The sequence below is a fragment of the Cebidichthys violaceus genome, unplaced genomic scaffold (genome assembly GCF_023349555.1).
Source record: "Cebidichthys violaceus isolate CVI_PGR_0920_01 unplaced genomic scaffold, fCebVio1.0.p SCAF_11, whole genome shotgun sequence".
In the NCBI taxonomy this organism is placed as follows: domain Eukaryota; kingdom Metazoa; phylum Chordata; class Actinopteri; order Perciformes; family Stichaeidae; genus Cebidichthys; species Cebidichthys violaceus.
Window position 1 is genome coordinate 17,247,256 of NW_027176274.1, and position 11,253 is coordinate 17,258,508.

Consider the following 11,253-nt stretch of genomic DNA (forward strand, 5'->3'; position numbering starts at 1 on the left):
GTTTCAAAGATTTTCTTCAAAAAAGTGTCTCAGGACTTTTGATTTCAGTTTCATGATGTTTTCATGAATATGTCTGCTGTTTTCAGCACTTAACTGCCTAGAGATGCATTTAGCCAGTAAAACACATAGTTTCAAAGACTTTCTTCAAAAAGTGTATCAGGACACTTGATTTCAGTTTTATGATGTTTTCATGAATATATCTGCTGTTTTCAGTACTTTACTGACTAAAGATGCATTTAGGCAGTAAAACACATAGTTTCAAAGACTTTCTTCAAAAAAGTGTCAGGACACTTGATTTCAGTTTCATGATGTTTTCATGAATATATCTACTGTTTTCAGCACTTTACTACCTAAAGATGCATTTAGCCAGTAAAACACATAGTTTCAAAGACTTTCTTCAAAAAAATGTGTCAGGACACTTGACTTCAGTTTCATGATGTTTTCATGAATATATCTGCTGTTTTCAGCACTTTACTGCGTAAAGATGCATTTAGGCAGTAAAACACATAGTTTCAAAGACTTTCTTCAGAAAAGTGTGTCGGGACACTTGATTTCAGTTTCATGATGTTTTCATGAATATATCTGCTGTTTTCAGCACTTTACTGCCTGAAGAAGCATTTAGAAAGTAAAACACATAGTTTCAAAGACTTTCTTCAAAAAATGTCTTAGGACACTTGACTTCAGTTTCATGATGTTTTCATGAATATATCTGCTGTTTTCAGCACTTTACTGCGTAAAGATGCATTTAGGCAGTAAAACACATAGTTTCAAAGACTTTCTTCAGAAAAGTGTGTCGGGACACTTGATTTCAGTTTCATGATGTTTTCATGAATATATCTGCTGTTTTCAGCACTTTACTGCCTGAAGAAGCATTTAGCAAGTAAAACACATAGTTTCAAAGACTTTCTTCAAAAAATGTCTTAGGACACTTGATTTCAGTTTCATAATGTTTTCATGAATATATCTGCTGTTTTCAGTACTTTACTGACTAAAGATGCATTTAGGCAGTAAAACACATAGTTTCAAAGACTTTCTTCAAAAAGTTTCTTAGGACACTTGATTTCAGTTTCATGATATTTTCATGAATATATCTGAAGTTTTCAGCACTTTACTACCTAAAGATGCATTTAGCCAGTAAAACACATAGTTTCAAAGACTTTCTTCAAAAAAATGTGTCAAGACACTTGACTTGAGTTTCATGATGTTTTCATGAATATATCTGCTGTTTTCAGCACTTTACTGCGTAAAGATGCATTTAGGCAGTAAAACACATAGTTTCAAAGACTTTCTTCAGAAAAGTGTGTCGGGACACTTGATTTCAGTTTCATGATGTTTTCATGAATATATCTGCTGTTTTCAGCACTTTACTGCCTAAAGATGCATTTAGGCAGTAAAACACATAGTTTCAAAGACTTGCTTCAAAAAAGAGTGTCAAGACATTTGATTTCAGTTTCATGATGTTTCATGAATATATCTGCTGTTTTCAGCACTTTACTTCCTAAAGATGAATTTAGGCAGTAAAACACATAGTTTCTAAGACTTTCTTCAAAAAAGTGTCTCAGGACTTTTGATTTCAGTTTCATGATGTTTTCATGAATATATCTGCTGTTTTCAGCACTTTATTACCTAAAGATGTATTTAGGCAGTAAAACACATAGTTTCAAAGACTTGCTTCAAAAAAGAGTGTCAAGACATTTGTTTTCAGTTTCATGATGTTTCATGAATATATCTGCTGTTTTTAGCACTTTACTTCCTAAAGATGAATTTAGGCAGTAAAACACATAGTTTCAAAGACTTTCTTCAAAAAAGTGTCTCAGGACACTTGACTTCAGTTTCATGATGTTTTCATGAATATATCTGCTGTTTTCAGCACTTTACTGCGTAAAGATGCATTTAGGCAGTAAAACACATAGTTTCAAAGACTTGCTTCAGAAAAGTGTGTCGGGACACTTGATTTCAGTTTCATGATGTTTTCATGAATATATCTGCTGTTTTCAGCACTTTACTACCTAAAGATGTATTTAGGCAGTAAAACACATAGTTTCAAAGACTTGCTTCAAAAAAGAGTGTCAAGACATTTGATTTCAGTTGCATGATGTTTCATGAATATATCTGCTGTTTTCAGCACTTTACTGCCGGAAGAAGCATTTAGAAAGTAAAACACATAGTTTCAAAGACTTTCTTCAAAAAATGTTTTAGGACACTTGATTTCAGTTTCATAATGTTTTCATGTATATATCTGCTGTTTTCAGCACTTTACTGCCTAAAGATGCATTTAGGCAGTAAAAGACATAGTTTCAAAGTCTTTCTTCAAAATATAGGACACTTGATTTCAGTTTCATGATGTTTTCATGAATATATCTGCTGTTTTCAGCACTTTACTGCCTAAAGATGCATTTAGGCAGTAAAACACATAGTTTCAAAGACTTGCTTCAAAAAAGAGTGTCAAGACATTTGATTTCAGTTTCATGATGTTTCATGAATATATCTGCTGTTTTCAGCACTTTACTGCCTAAAGATGTATTTAGGCAGTAAAACACATAGTTTCAAAGACTTGCTTCAAAAAAGAGTGTCAAGACATTTGATTTCAGTTTCATGATGTTTCATGAATATATCTGCTGTTTTCAGCACTTTACTTCCTAAAGATTAATTTAGGCAGTAAAACACATAGTTTCAAAGACTTGCTTCAAAAAAGAGTGTCAGGACACTTGATTTCAGTTTCATGATGTTTTCATGAATATATCTGCTGTTTTCAGCACTTTACTACCTAAAAATGTATTTAGGCAGTAAAACACATAGTTTCAAAGACTTGCTTCAAAAAAGAGTGTCAAGACATTTGATTTCAGTTTCATGATGTTTCATGAATATATCTGCTGTTTTCAGCACTTTACTTCCTAAAGATGAATTTAGGCAGTAAAACACATAGTTTCTAAGACTTTCTTCAAAAAAGTGTCTCAGGACTTTTGATTTCAGTTTCATGATGTTTTCATGATTATATCTGCTGTTTTCAGCACTTTACTGCGTAAAGCTGCATTTAGGCAGTAAAACACATAGTTTCAAAGACTTGCTTCAAAAAAGTGTCTCAGGACACTTGATTTCAGTTTTATGATGTTTTCATGAATATATCTGCTGTTTTCAGCACTTTACTACCTAAAGATGCATTTAGGCAGTAAAACACATAGTTTCAAAGACTTTCTTGAAAAAGTTTCTTAGGACACTTGATTTCAGTTTCATGATGTTTTCATGAATATATCTGCTGTTTTCAGCACTTTACTGCCTAAAGATGCATTTAGGCAGTAAAACACATAGTTTCAAAGACTTGCTTCAAAAAAGAGTGTCAAGACATTTGATTTCAGTTTCATGATGTTTCATGAATATATCTGCTGTTTTCAGCACTTTACTGCCTAAAGATGCATTTAGGCAGTAAAACACATAGTTTCAAAGACTTGCTTCAAAAAAGAGTGTCAGGACACTTGATTTCAGTTTCATGATGTTTTCATGAATATATCTGCTGTTTTCAGCACTTTACTACCTAAAGATGTATTTAGGCAGTAAAACACATAGTTTCAAAGACTTGCTTCAAAAAAGAGTGTCAAGACATTTGATTTCAGTTTCATGATGTTTCATGAATATATCTGCTGTTTTCAGCACTTTACTTCCTAAAGATGAATTTAGGCAGTAAAACACATAGTTTCTAAGACTTTCTTCAAAAAAGTGTCTCAGGACTTTTGATTTCAGTTTCATGATGTTTTCATGAATATATCTGCTGTTTTCAGCACTTTACTACCTAAAGATGTATTTAGGCAGTAAAACACATAGTTTCAAAGACTTGCTTCAAAAAAGAGTGTCAAGACATTTGATTTCAGTTTCATGATGTTTCATGAATATATCTGCTGTTTTTAGCACTTTACTTCCTAAAGATGAATTTAGGCAGTAAAACACATAGTTTCAAAGACTTTCTTCAAAAAAGTGTCTCAGGACACTTGACTTCAGTTTCATGATGTTTTCATGAATATATCTGCTGTTTTCAGCACTTTACTGCCTAAAGATGCATTTAGGCAATAAAACACATAGTTTCAAAGACTTGCTTCAGAAAAGAGTGTCAGGACACTTGATTTCAGTTTCATGATGTTTTCATGAATATATCTGAAGTTTTCAGCACTTTACTACCTAAAGATGCATTTAGCCAGTAAAACACATAGTTTCAAAGACTTGCTTCAAAAAGAGTGTCAGGACACTTGATTTCAGTTTCATGATGTTTTCATGAATATATCTGCTGTTTTCAGCACTTTACTGCCTAAAGATGCATTTAGGCAGTAAAACACATAGTTTCAAAGACTTGCTTCAAAAAAGAGTGTCAGGACACTTGATTTCAGTTTCATGATGTTTTCATGAATATATCTGCTGTTTTCAGCACTTTACTGCCTAAAGATGCATTTAGGCAGTAAAACACATAGTTTCTAAGACTTTCTTCAAAAAAGTGTCTCAGGACTTTTGATTTCAGTTTCATGATGTTTTCATGAATATATCTGCTGTTTTCAGTACTTTACTTCCTAAAGATGAATTTAGGCAGTAAAACACATAGTTTCTAAGACTTGCTTCAAAAAAGTGTCTCAGGACACTTGATTTAAGTTTTATGATGTTTTCATGAATATATCTGCTGTTTTCAGCACTTTACTACCTAAAGATGTATTTAGGCAGTAAAACACATAGTTTCAAAGACTTGCTTCAAAAAAGAGTGTCAAGACATTTGATTTCAGTTTCATGATGTTTCATGAATATATCTGCTGTTTTTAGCACTTTACTTCCTAAAGATGAATTTAGGCAGTAAAACACATAGTTTCAAAGACTTTCTTCAAAAAAGTGTCTCAGGACACTTGATTTCAGTTTTATGATGTTTTCATGAATATATCTGCTGTTTTCAGCACTTTACTGCCTGAAGAAGCATTTAGAAAGTAAAACACATAGTTTCAAAGACTTTCTTCAAAAAATGTCTTAGGACACTTGATTTCAGTTTCATAATGTTTTCATGAATATATCTGCTGTTTTCAGCACTTTACTGCCTAAAGATGCATTTAGGCAGTAAAACACATAGTTTCAAAGACTTGCTTCAAAAAAGAGTGTCAAGACATTTGATTTCAGTTTCATGATGTTTCATGAATATATCTGCTGTTTTCAGCACTTTACTTCCTAAAGATGAATTTAGGCAGTAAAACACATAGTTTCAAAGACTTGCTTCAAAAAAGAGTGTCAGGACACTTGATTTCAGTTTCATGATGTTTTCATGAATATATCTGCTGTTTTCAGCACTTTACTACCTAAAGATGTATTTAGGCAGTAAAACACATAGTTTCAAAGACTTGCTTCAAAAAAGAGTGTCAAGACATTTGATTTCAGTTTCATGATGTTTCATGAATATATCTGCTGTTTTCAGCACTTTACTTCCTAAAGATGAATTTAGGCAGTAAAACACATAGTTTCTAAGACTTTCTTCAAAAAAGTGTCTCAGGACTTTTGATTTCAGTTTCATGATGTTTTCATGATTATATCTGCTGTTTTCAGCACTTTACTACCTAAAGATGCATTTAGGCAGTAAAACACATAGTTTCAAAGACTTGCTTCAAAAAAGAGTGTCAGGACACTTGATTTCAGTTTCATGATGTTTTCATGAATATATCTGCTGTTTTCAGCACTTTACTACCTAAAGATGTATTTAGGCAGTAAAACACATAGTTTCAAAGACTTGCTTCAAAAAAGAGTGTCAAGACATTTGATTTCAGTTTCATGATGTTTCATGAATATATCTGCTGTTTTTAGCACTTTACTTCCTAAAGATGAATTTAGGCAGTAAAACACATAGTTTCAAAGACTTTCTTCAAAAAAGTGTCTCAGGACACTTGATTTCAGTTTTATGATGTTTTCATGAATATATCTGCTGTTTTCAGCACTTTACTGCCTGAAGAAGCATTTAGAAAGTAAAACACATAGTTTCAAAGACTTTCTTCAAAAAATGTCTTAGGACACTTGATTTCAGTTTCATAATGTTTTCATGAATATATCTGCTGTTTTCAGCACTTTACTGCCTAAAGATGCATTTAGGCAGTAAAACACATAGTTTCAAAGACTTGCTTCAAAAAAGAGTGTCAAGACATTTGATTTCAGTTTCATGATGTTTCATGAATATATCTGCTGTTTTCAGCACTTTACTTCCTAAAGATGAATTTAGGCAGTAAAACACATAGTTTCAAAGACTTGCTTCAAAAAAGAGTGTCAGGACACTTGATTTCAGTTTCATGATGTTTTCATGAATATATCTGCTGTTTTCAGCACTTTACTACCTAAAGATGTATTTAGGCAGTAAAACACATAGTTTCAAAGACTTGCTTCAAAAAGAGTGTCAAGACATTTGATTTCAGTTTCATGATGTTTCATGAATATATCTGCTGTTTTCAGCACTTTACTTCCTAAAGATGAATTTAGGCAGTAAAACACATAGTTTCTAAGACTTTCTTCAAAAAAGTGTCTCAGGACTTTTGATTTCAGTTTCATGATGTTTTCATGATTATATCTGCTGTTTTCAGCACTTTACTACCTAAAGATGCATTTAGGCAGTAAAACACATAGTTTCAAAGACTTGCTTCAAAAAAGAGTGTCAGGACACTTGATTTCAGTTTCATGATGTTTTCATGAATATATCTGCTGTTTTCAGCACTTTACTACCTAAAGATGTATATAGGCAGTAAAACACATAGTTTCAAAGACTTGCTTCAAAAAGAGTGTCAAGACATTTGATTTCAGTTTCATGATGTTTCATGAATATATCTGCTGTTTTCAGCACTTTACTTCCTAAAGATGAATTTAGGCAGTAAAACACATAGTTTCTAAGACTTTCTTCAAAAAAGTGTATCAGGACACTTGATTTCAGTTTCATGATGTTTTCATGATTATATCTGCTGTTTTCAGCACTTTACTACCTAAAGATGCATTTAGGCAGTAAAACACATAGTTTCAAAGACTTGCTTCAAAAAAGAGTGTCAGGACACTTGATTTCAGTTTCATGATGTTTTCATGAATATATCTGCTGTTTTCAGCACTTTACTACCTAAAGATGTATATAGGCAGTAAAACACATAGTTTCAAAGACTTGCTTCAAAAAGAGTGTCAAGACATTTGATTTCAGTTTCATGATGTTTCATGAATATATCTGCTGTTTTCAGCACTTTACTTCCTAAAGATGAATTTAGGCAGTAAAACACATAGTTTCTAAGACTTTCTTCAAAAAAGTGTATCAGGACACTTGATTTCAGTTTCATGATGTTTTCATGAATATATCTGCTGTTTTCAGCACTTTACTGCCTAAAGATGCATTTAGGCAGTAAAACACATAGTTTCAAAGACTTGCTTCAAAAAAGAGTGTCAAGACATTTGATTTCAGTTTCATGATGTTTCATGAATATATCTGCTGTTTTCAGCACTTTACTGCCTAAAGATGCATTTAGGCAGTAAAACACATAGTTTCAAAGACTTGCTTCAAAAAAGAGTGTCAGGACACTTGATTTCAGTTTCATGATGTTTCATGAATATATCTGCTGTTTTCAGCACTTTACTGCCTAAAGATGAATTTAGGCAGTAAAACACATAGTTTCAAAGACTTTCTTCAAAAAAGTGTCTCAGGACACTTGACTTCAGTTTCATGATGTTTTCATGAATATATCTGCTGTTTTCAGCACTTTACTGCGTAAAGATGCATTTAGGCATTAAAACACATAGTTTCAAAGACTTGCTTCAGAAAAGTGTGTCAGGACTCTTGATTTCAGTTTCATGATGTTTTCATGAATATATCTGCTGTTTTCAGCACTTTACTGCCGGAAGAAGCATTTAGAAAGTAAAACACATAGTTTCAAAGACTTTCTTCAAAAAATGTTTTAGGACACTTGATTTCAGTTTCATAATGTTTTCATGTATATATCTGCTGTTTTCAGCACTTTACTGCCTAAAGATGCATTTAGGCAGTAAAAGACATAGTTTCAAAGTCTTTCTTCAAAATATAGGACACTTGATTTCAGTTTCATGATGTTTTCATGAATATATCTGCTGTTTTCAGCACTTTACTGCCTAAAGATGCATTTAGGCAGTAAAACACATAGTTTCAAAGACTTTCTTCAAAAAAGAGTGTCAAGACATTTGATTTCAGTTTCATGATGTTTCATGAATATATCTGCTGTTTTCAGCACTTTACTGCCTAAAGATGCATTTAGGCAGTAAAACACATAGTTTCAAAGACTTGCTTCAAAAAAGAGTGTCAAGACATTTGATTTCAGTTTCATGATGTTTCATGAATATATCTGCTGTTTTCAGCACTTTACTGCCTAAAGATGCATTTAGGCAGTAAAACACATAGTTTCAAAGACTTGCTTCAAAAAAGAGTGTCAAGACATTTGATTTCAGTTTCATGATGTTTCATGAATATATCTGCTGTTTTCAGCACTTTACTGCCTAAAGATGCATTTAGGCAGTAAAACACATAGTTTCTAAGACTTTCTTCAAAAAAGTGTATCAGGACACTTGATTTCAGTTTCATGATGTTTTCATGAATATATCTGCTGTTTTCTGCACTTTACTACCTAAAGATGCATTTAGGCAGTAAAACACATAGTTTCAAAGACTTGCTTCAAAAAAGAGTGTCAAGACATTTGATTTCAGTTTCATGATGTTTCATGAATATATCTGCTGTTTTCAGCACTTTACTGCCTAAAGATGCATTTAGGCAGTAAAACACATAGTTTCAAAGACTTGCTTCAAAAAAGAGTGTCAGGACACTTGATTTCAGTTTCATGATGTTTCATGAATATATCTGCTGTTTTCAGCACTTTACTTCCTAAAGATGAATTTAGGCAGTAAAACACATAGTTTCAAAGACTTTCTTCAAAAAAGTGTCTCAGGACACTTGACTTCAGTTTCATGATGTTTTCATGAATATATCTGCTGTTTTCAGCACTTTACTGCGTAAAGATGCATTTAGGCATTAAAACACATAGTTTCAAAGACTTGCTTCAGAAAAGTGTGTCGGGACTCTTGATTTCAGTTTCATGATGTTTTCATGAATATATCTGCTGTTTTCAGCACTTTACTGCCTAAAGATGCATTTAGAAAGTAAAACACATAGTTTCAAAGTCTTTCTTCAAAATATAGGACACTTGATTTCAGTTTCATGATGTTTTCATGAATATATCTGCTGTTTTCAGCACTTTACTGCCTAAAGATGCATTTAGGCAGTAAAACACATAGTTTCAAAGACTTGCTTCAAAAAAGAGTGTCAGGACACTTGATTTCAGTTTCATGATGTTTTCATGAATATATCTGCTGTTTTCAGCACTTTACTACCTAAAGATGTATTTAGGCAGTAAAACACATAGTTTCATTCAAAATATAGGACACTTGATTTCAGTTTCATGATGTTTTCATGAATATATCTGCTGTTTTCAGCACTTTACTGCCTAAAGATGCATTTAGGCAGTAAAACACATAGTTTCAAAGACTTGCTTCAAAAAAGAGTGTCAAGACATTTGATTTCAGTTTCATGATGTTTCATGAATATATCTGCTGTTTTCAGCACTTTACTGCCTAAAGATGTATTTAGGCAGTAAAACACATAGTTTCAAAGACTTGCTTCAAAAAGAGTGTCAAGACATTTGATTTCAGTTTCATGATGTTTCATGAATATATCTGCTGTTTTCAGCACTTTACTTCCTAAAGATGAATTTAGGCAGTAAAACACATAGTTTCAAAGACTTTCTTCAAAAAGTGTCTCAGGACACTTGACTTCAGTTTCATGATGTTTTCATGAATATATCTGCTGTTTTCAGCACTTTACTGCGTAAAGCTGCATTTAGGCAGTAAAACACATAGTTTCAAAGACTTTCTTGAAAAAGTTTCTTAGGACACTTGATTTCAGTTTCATGATGTTTCATGAATATATCTGCTGTTTTTAGCACTTTACTTCCTAAAGATGAATTTAGGCAGTAAAACACATAGTTTCAAAGACTTTCTTCAAAAAAGTGTCTCAGGACACTTGACTTCAGTTTCATGATGTTTTCATGAATATATCTGCTGTTTTCAGCACTTTACTGCGTAAAGATGCATTTAGGCAGTAAAACACATAGTTTCAAAGACTTGCTTCAGAAAAGTGTGTCGGGACACTTGATTTCAGTTTCATGATGTTTTCATGAATATATCTGCTGTTTTCAGAACTTTACTGCCGGAAGAAGCATTTAGAAAGTAAAACACATAGTTTCAAAGACTTTCTTCAAAAAATGTTTTAGGACACTTGATTTCAGTTTCATAATGTTTTCATGTATATATCTGCTGTTTTCAGCACTTTACTGCCTAAAGATGCATTTAGGCAGTAAAAGACATAGTTTCAAAGTCTTTCTTCAAAATATAGGACACTTGATTTCAGTTTCATGATGTTTTCATGAATATATCTGCTGTTTTCAGCACTTTACTGCCTAAAGATGCATTTAGGCAGTAAAACACATAGTTTCAAAGACTTGCTTCAAAAAAGAGTGTCAAGACATATGATTTCAGTTTCATGATGTTTCATGAATATATCTGCTGTTTTCAGCACTTTACTGCCTAAAGATGCATTTAGGCAGTAAAACACATAGTTTCAAAGACTTGCTTCAGAAAAGAGTGTCAGGACACTTGATTTCAGTTTCATGATGTTTTCATGAATATATCTGCTGTTTTCAGCACTTTACTACCTAAAGATGTATTTAGGCAGTAAAACACATAGTTTCAAAGACTTGCTTCAAAAATTAGTGTCAAGACATTTGATTTCAGTTTCATGATGTTTCATGAATATATCTGCTGTTTTTAGCACTTTACTTCCTAAAGATGAATTTAGGCAGTAAAACACATAGTTTCTAAGACTTTCTTGAAAAAGTTTCTTAGGACACTTGATTTCAGTTTCATGATGTTTTCATGAATATATCTGAAGTTTCAGCACTTTACTGCGTAAAGATGCATTTAGGCAGTAAAACACATAGTTTCAAAGACTTTCTTCAAAAAAATGTGTCAGGACACTTGACTTCAGTTTCATGATGTTTTCATGAATATATCTGCTGTTTTCAGCACTTTACTGCGTAAAGATGCATTTAGGCAGTAAAACACATAGTTTCAAAGACTTTCTTCAGAAAAGTGTGTCGGAACACTTGATTTCAGTTTCATGATGTTTTCATGAATATATCTGCT